The sequence below is a fragment of the Xiphophorus maculatus genome, chromosome 1 (assembly GCF_002775205.1).
Source record: "Xiphophorus maculatus strain JP 163 A chromosome 1, X_maculatus-5.0-male, whole genome shotgun sequence".
Lineage (NCBI taxonomy): Eukaryota > Metazoa > Chordata > Actinopteri > Cyprinodontiformes > Poeciliidae > Xiphophorus > Xiphophorus maculatus.
In genome coordinates, this window is record NC_036443.1 from 6,709,065 (window position 1) to 6,715,120 (window position 6,056).

The window sequence follows — 6,056 nt, forward strand, 5'->3', positions numbered from 1 at the left end:
TTGAGAAAACAAAAAGCAAAAAAAAAAACAGTTTCTGTGTGATGAGACGTTACAGATGTGAATCTTTGCCCTGAGGTGTAATGACAAGCACAGTAAGAAGCAAAGCATGGAAATGTGAAACATGATTCACCTCTACCTGCTGGAGCCTCCAGCTGGATTTTCTTATGTCATGGTTTTGTTTAAAGCAGATAAACCGATGCTTCATTGTAATGGACTAATCAAGTGGATGTTGGAGATTTGTAAAAAGTGTCCATGGTGACAAACATGCCTACGATTCTTCAGTACAAGAACAAAAATGCAAATCTAATGACGAGTAGAAATAAAACTAGTGCAATCACAGAATTATGTTCATGATGACACTGAATGGAAATAGCATTTCATTATGAATTATTTATAACTGAGGACTATGAACAATAACAGCACAAACCAGTTTAAAGACAACAAATGAAAAACCCTTAAATAGCTGCATGTAGGTGCATCTCAGTAAAGTACGGTGGACCTGTGGAGTTGGACGGGGATCACAGCCACTGTGAAAACTATAAATACCTGAGACCTGCTCTGAAATATTTAAATAGTTCAAACACCACAGTGGCACTACCACCGCAGACCCATATGAAGGCAATTCCACTCTGGACTCTGTCGAAGTTTAAAATTTTACCCAATCGCTAATGTTTGGCAATAACAAAACATTATGAAGCTTACTGGAAATCTGCCTGCACTGTAGACAACCATCCTTAGTTTAGAAACAAATGAGTATTTGGAAGCTGACCAACACGGACTGAATGGCTTTGTTCACTACCATTACAGGCAGACCACAAATCTGAAACAGTGCAGAAAATCAAAGTCAAAGAGTTCAGAGAATAAACTTTAAAATACTTCTGTTAGTTTATTAATCGCTGAACGGCTCAGCACCAAAATACATTAAATATATTTTACTTTTGTGCCCCTCTGTCTTTTAGTTCTAGTTTACTCTGCCCTTCCACTTTCCCCAGAACCAGAACCAACCAGAACTAACACGTAAAAATAGTATTCAGTCTTTATGCTCCTCTAATCTGAAACAAACTTCCAGAAAACTGCAAAACAGCTGAAACACTGAATTTCTCTAAATCGATGCATAAACCCCATTTGCTTAGAGCTGCGTTTGTAGTGATAACTGGAACATAGATTCATTTTAGTCTCGTTCCAATATTTCACAAAGATGATTTTAATTATGTTAATCATGAGATTTGAGAACATATGATTTGTGGCCTGTTTGTTGTTTTATGAATCACCTTGAATTTTCTGTTTGTTAACTGTGCTACCCAAATAAACCTGCCTTGCATCGTCTCCTGCCACTTTTAGATGTCAAATTCCAGGTTTTTTACTTCTGCATTATCCCTTTGCTGTGTTTTAGAAGAGAGTCGATCGGTTTCTCAGAGAGAGAAAAATCTTTGGGTAGCAGCCATAAATAACAGGAGCTTCCAGTCCAACAAACCAAATGAGACTCTGATGTTTCTGCTCATCTCCTGAAGGACGTGCCTCTGTTTGTCTCGGCTGGGGTTTTTTTTTGTTTGTTTGTTTTTTTTAAATAAATGATTAATCCTCTCCTCAGGCTTTTCACACTCACACACATGCGCAGACACACTGCAGTCCTGCTGATCACTGTATTAAAAGCAAGGCCAAAATTGACTTCTTCATTGTCTAAAGTGGACATTTTAATAAAGCGTCATAAAACCAACAAAGTTGTTATTTTTAAGGTGAGAAATACAGAGATGAAAACTGGCTCTAGTTTGAATTTAATATATCAGAAAGAGTCGCTATAAATTTATTACGAATTAACAATACGCATGGTGAAGCAGTGAGTATTGCTGCACAAGCATATTTGATTTCAGAACTGGCAATTGTCATTTTGAATTTAAGTTTTATGTCCTAAATATCGGGGGTAAATGAGCGATTAAAGGAGCCTCTGATATTGCACTAAGTTGTATTTCCTTTCCTCACACTTACCTTGAGAATGATTTTTAGACTTAGACTTATTTTATTGTTGTTGCACAAAGACATGCAAGTAAAACTGGTAATTAAATGTCATCGCTTGGCCACCGGAGCACACACAGAAACACAAGTGTCCCTATAATTACATAAATATATAAATAATAACATATTGCTAAATATATATATGTCATTTTCAAGCAGCCTCAGTCAGTCTTAGTGATGGGATTGTTGAGCAACCTGATGGCCAATGAGAGACGAATATATCTGAGTCTGGCTGTTCTACAGCGGATGCTACAGAATCTTATGCCAGAAGCCAACTTTATCTTTTATTCTTTATGCATTTTAAAAATTTTCTTTGGATAAACTTAATTGAGTTACTTGTTACCAATTGTTGAGCAATTCAATTAAGTTGGTTCTAGTATATTCTTTTTTCAGTTTACAGGATCATTGAAAAAAAAATTCACATGTTAAAACATACATTTAAAATTTTTTAATTCAAGTTGTATTTTAAGTAAGTGATATGAGTGAGTGATAATGTAATTTTGAATATTTTAGTTTTTTAGTTTGGAACAACTTAAAAGTTTGAGTTGACTTTCTGTAGAATTGAGTCAAAGAGTTTTGAATTATTTATTAGGGGGAAAAAAAAGATTTGAATAAGAATGACTTAAATTTGTCATGTTAAACACACTTAATGAATTAAATTATAAAAACTTAGTAAAATGAGATGGGTAAACTTAATGAATTGAGTTGATCAGATGTAGGATACAAAACTGGCATCGAAATCAATTGTTTCAAGTCAAAGTAAAAAGTTTCTTTAAGTTATTTAAGTTCATTTAAATTAAATTAGATTTGTAACTTTTAAGTTAATTGAACACAAAAAAAGTAAGTTGTAATGTAAAGTCCATAAAATGAACTACAGCCAAAAACACTTTTTAGAGTGTCCAACCTGTGAACCCAGAACCCATGAATGCCCAGGGACAACATGCTAACCCCAGACTTCAGACCAGGATTTGAACTCACAACCTGCAAGGCAACAATGCTACCAGCTGTTCCACTAGGCAGGAAAATAATTGCTTCAACATGAACTGAAAATTAAATAGTTATCATGAATTATTCTGTTTCATCGGCAAACAACCTGCTACTGACAGAAAGATGATCCTCGGTTCAAATCTTGGTCTCAAGTTTTTCTGCATGCAGTTCGAATGTCCTGCTGGCCTCCACCTCAGAGCGACCCAGTCTGAGTGACAGCTTACTCAAGTTGTGGTGTTGGAGGGGGGGTGGGATTAATTCAACATAAGATTTTGATGAGTGTTTTTTGATTTGCTACATGGTCTTATTTGTTTTTTTTACATGTTTTAAATTGAGGCAGACAGGAAGGAGGAAGGAGGGTGAGGAGAGGGGGGAGGACATGCGGTAAAGGTCGTCGGGACCGGGAGTCGAACCCGCGATGTCCGCGTCGAGGACTAAGGCCTCTAAACGTGGGGCGTGCTAACACCCTGCGCCACCACAGCACGCCCCGTTAGTCCTAATCCTTAACCCTAACAGCACAGACTTTGAACCCCAGGAGGAGCAGTCAGTCCTTACAATATCATGAAAATGGTACAATATCAAGTACAAGAACAAGAACACACGCATACACAACTTCTGCCTTGACCAGTCAGTATTCAGTGATGTATGCTACCTAAGGTTTTATACATGCTCCAGTCTTTTGTTTGAGCAGTCTCGCTTACATTTACATTCTTCAGTAACCTGGAGACACCTGTTTCACATCTCCGACTTCCACCTCCCACATGCTCCTGGACTTACACACAGTCCACAAGAGAGCCTGGCGTTATCTCCCGTGCTATGGTTTACAGCACAATTACACGGAGTTACCTTGAATTGTTTGTCTAGTGTTCAATGGGCATGAAATAATGGCATTTACTTCCCATCTACTTGCTCTAGTTCGGCAGCAGCCTCTCCGTCTCCAAACACGCCACCGTCATGACCCGGTGGTTGACAAAGTGCTTGAAGAGTAACCTGTCACCTCTCCGTATGCCATTTCATGCATCATCATTGTCTCACACACACATGCTAACGCAGCGCCCCCATCCCCTCCCGCCTCCTCCGACATGCCTCACACCTCCGCCAATGAAAAATATCTATTATGAGACGAGAGTGAGGTGATCGCACAAGCGACAATAACACCGCCAACCTGAGCTCTGCACCGAATCTGGTGTGAAGGTAACCATAGCAGCCATAAAGAGAAGCTGCCATTGTGAGCAGAAATAAACACTTCTTGATGGGCGGAGGATCACTTTATACATTTTCACCTCAATGAATAGAGGCACAAAGTGAAGGCGGTGACGATGAGCGGGGAGTTCGCAAAAACAAATAGCTGTGTAACTTTCATTTACGTCACTCTCTATTTGCACACATCTCATGACATTATGAAGAGATAATTTTTCGGAGTCGATGGGCTTTGAGGGCAGAATGAGCTTTTCATGTTGGTATAATTCAACTGAGCTCTGCAGAGGTGTAGTGAAAGAGTGAAAGAGCTGTTGAATGAAAGGTAACTTGTAGGAGAGTAAAACCAAATAAATACGCTGCAAAAGATTTTTAAAAAATGAGAAGTTTGAAAAGATGACCTTGAAGCTAATAAATCACGGTCACCTGATGTAGTCCTGTTGGAAAATTACAGACAGTTGATCAGATTGATTTGGTCCTACGTTCAATAACAGTGCAAGGCAAAGGAGTATATAAACTCTGCTGGGAGAAGCTGCCTAATCTACGAGGAGAGCGAGGTAAAGCACATTGAAAGAAAAACCCACAAAAAGTTATACAATCATAGAAAAAAGTTTTGCGTCTGACTCAAACTTCACCTGTTCAGTTTTGTGTGACTTGACATTGTTTTCAGATACCTATGCAGAGTGATCAGATCCATTGTAAATGTGTGCAAACAACTGTATTAGATTTAAAAACAGCTTACTTTAAAACTAAAGTCAATTTAGTAATTTCTTTCTATGAAAAACATCCATAAAAACATACAGGAAGTCAAGTATGAACAGCAGAATACTGGTTCAGCAATACTCTCTTCCATGATGAAATATTCCTATATTGTTTTTTAACATTTGGAAAATGTCACAAAAGGTGAAGTGTTGACACACAGGGACTGGAGACGGTGATGGAACGTATATGGAATAAAAGAAAGAAAAAACATACACAATTTGAAGATACAGTTTAAACAAAAAAATGTTTAAATGCAATTCCAATCAAATCTCATCTCCCTTCAGTGCTCCGTCTGGACTTTTTCTGATTGAAGTTGATTCCTCTCAAATGTTTTTGATTGGTTAAAATTTAATACTTCAACAGTATTAAAGACAGGAAGTAAGAAAGCAGTTATTTCTCAGTAACTGAGGGTCCAGAGCCCTCTGGATGAAGCAAGGCATGGGCATTTAGTCCTGCACTGGGGCATTTAGTCCTGCACTGGGGCATTTAGTCCAGCTTTGGGGCAGAATGATGAAGTTAAAGTCAGACGTTTTCTCTGCACCCAAAACATTTCTGTGTTTAGGAGAGAGGAGGATTTTCCCACTATTGCGAGTACAATTACGAAAAATAAATAGAAACTTCACATCAGACCTGCGTTTTTATTCATAAACCAGTGTATGTTGGGAGAAAAATATTCTTGCCCATAATTTGATAATTAGAGGGCGCAGATCTGCCCCCCTCCCCCTGACCATGGACCCGGAGTCTGAACAACATGGAGGCAGAGAAACGGAGAATCTTCAGAGTCATTACTAGATGAAGGCAGCCGGACTAGTTTATGTTGCTAAATTATTATATTTAGCTAAATATTATTGTTGAGGGGTCACAAGCAGGAATCCTGACACACAGATTAAAATAAAAAATTGAAGTAAATAAAAACTCAAAAAGGGCACTAGGAGCATCAAGGATAAAAGGGGCAGAGGGTCAAGCCCCCATGTACCTGATGGATGGCCTGTAAAAGAATAATCTTTTGGCCCTCCAGCGTTGTCCGCAAAGTTTCCATATGTAACCAAAAACATGCAGGGGGTCTGTATTTGTAAATGTGATTTTGATTAAGTCAG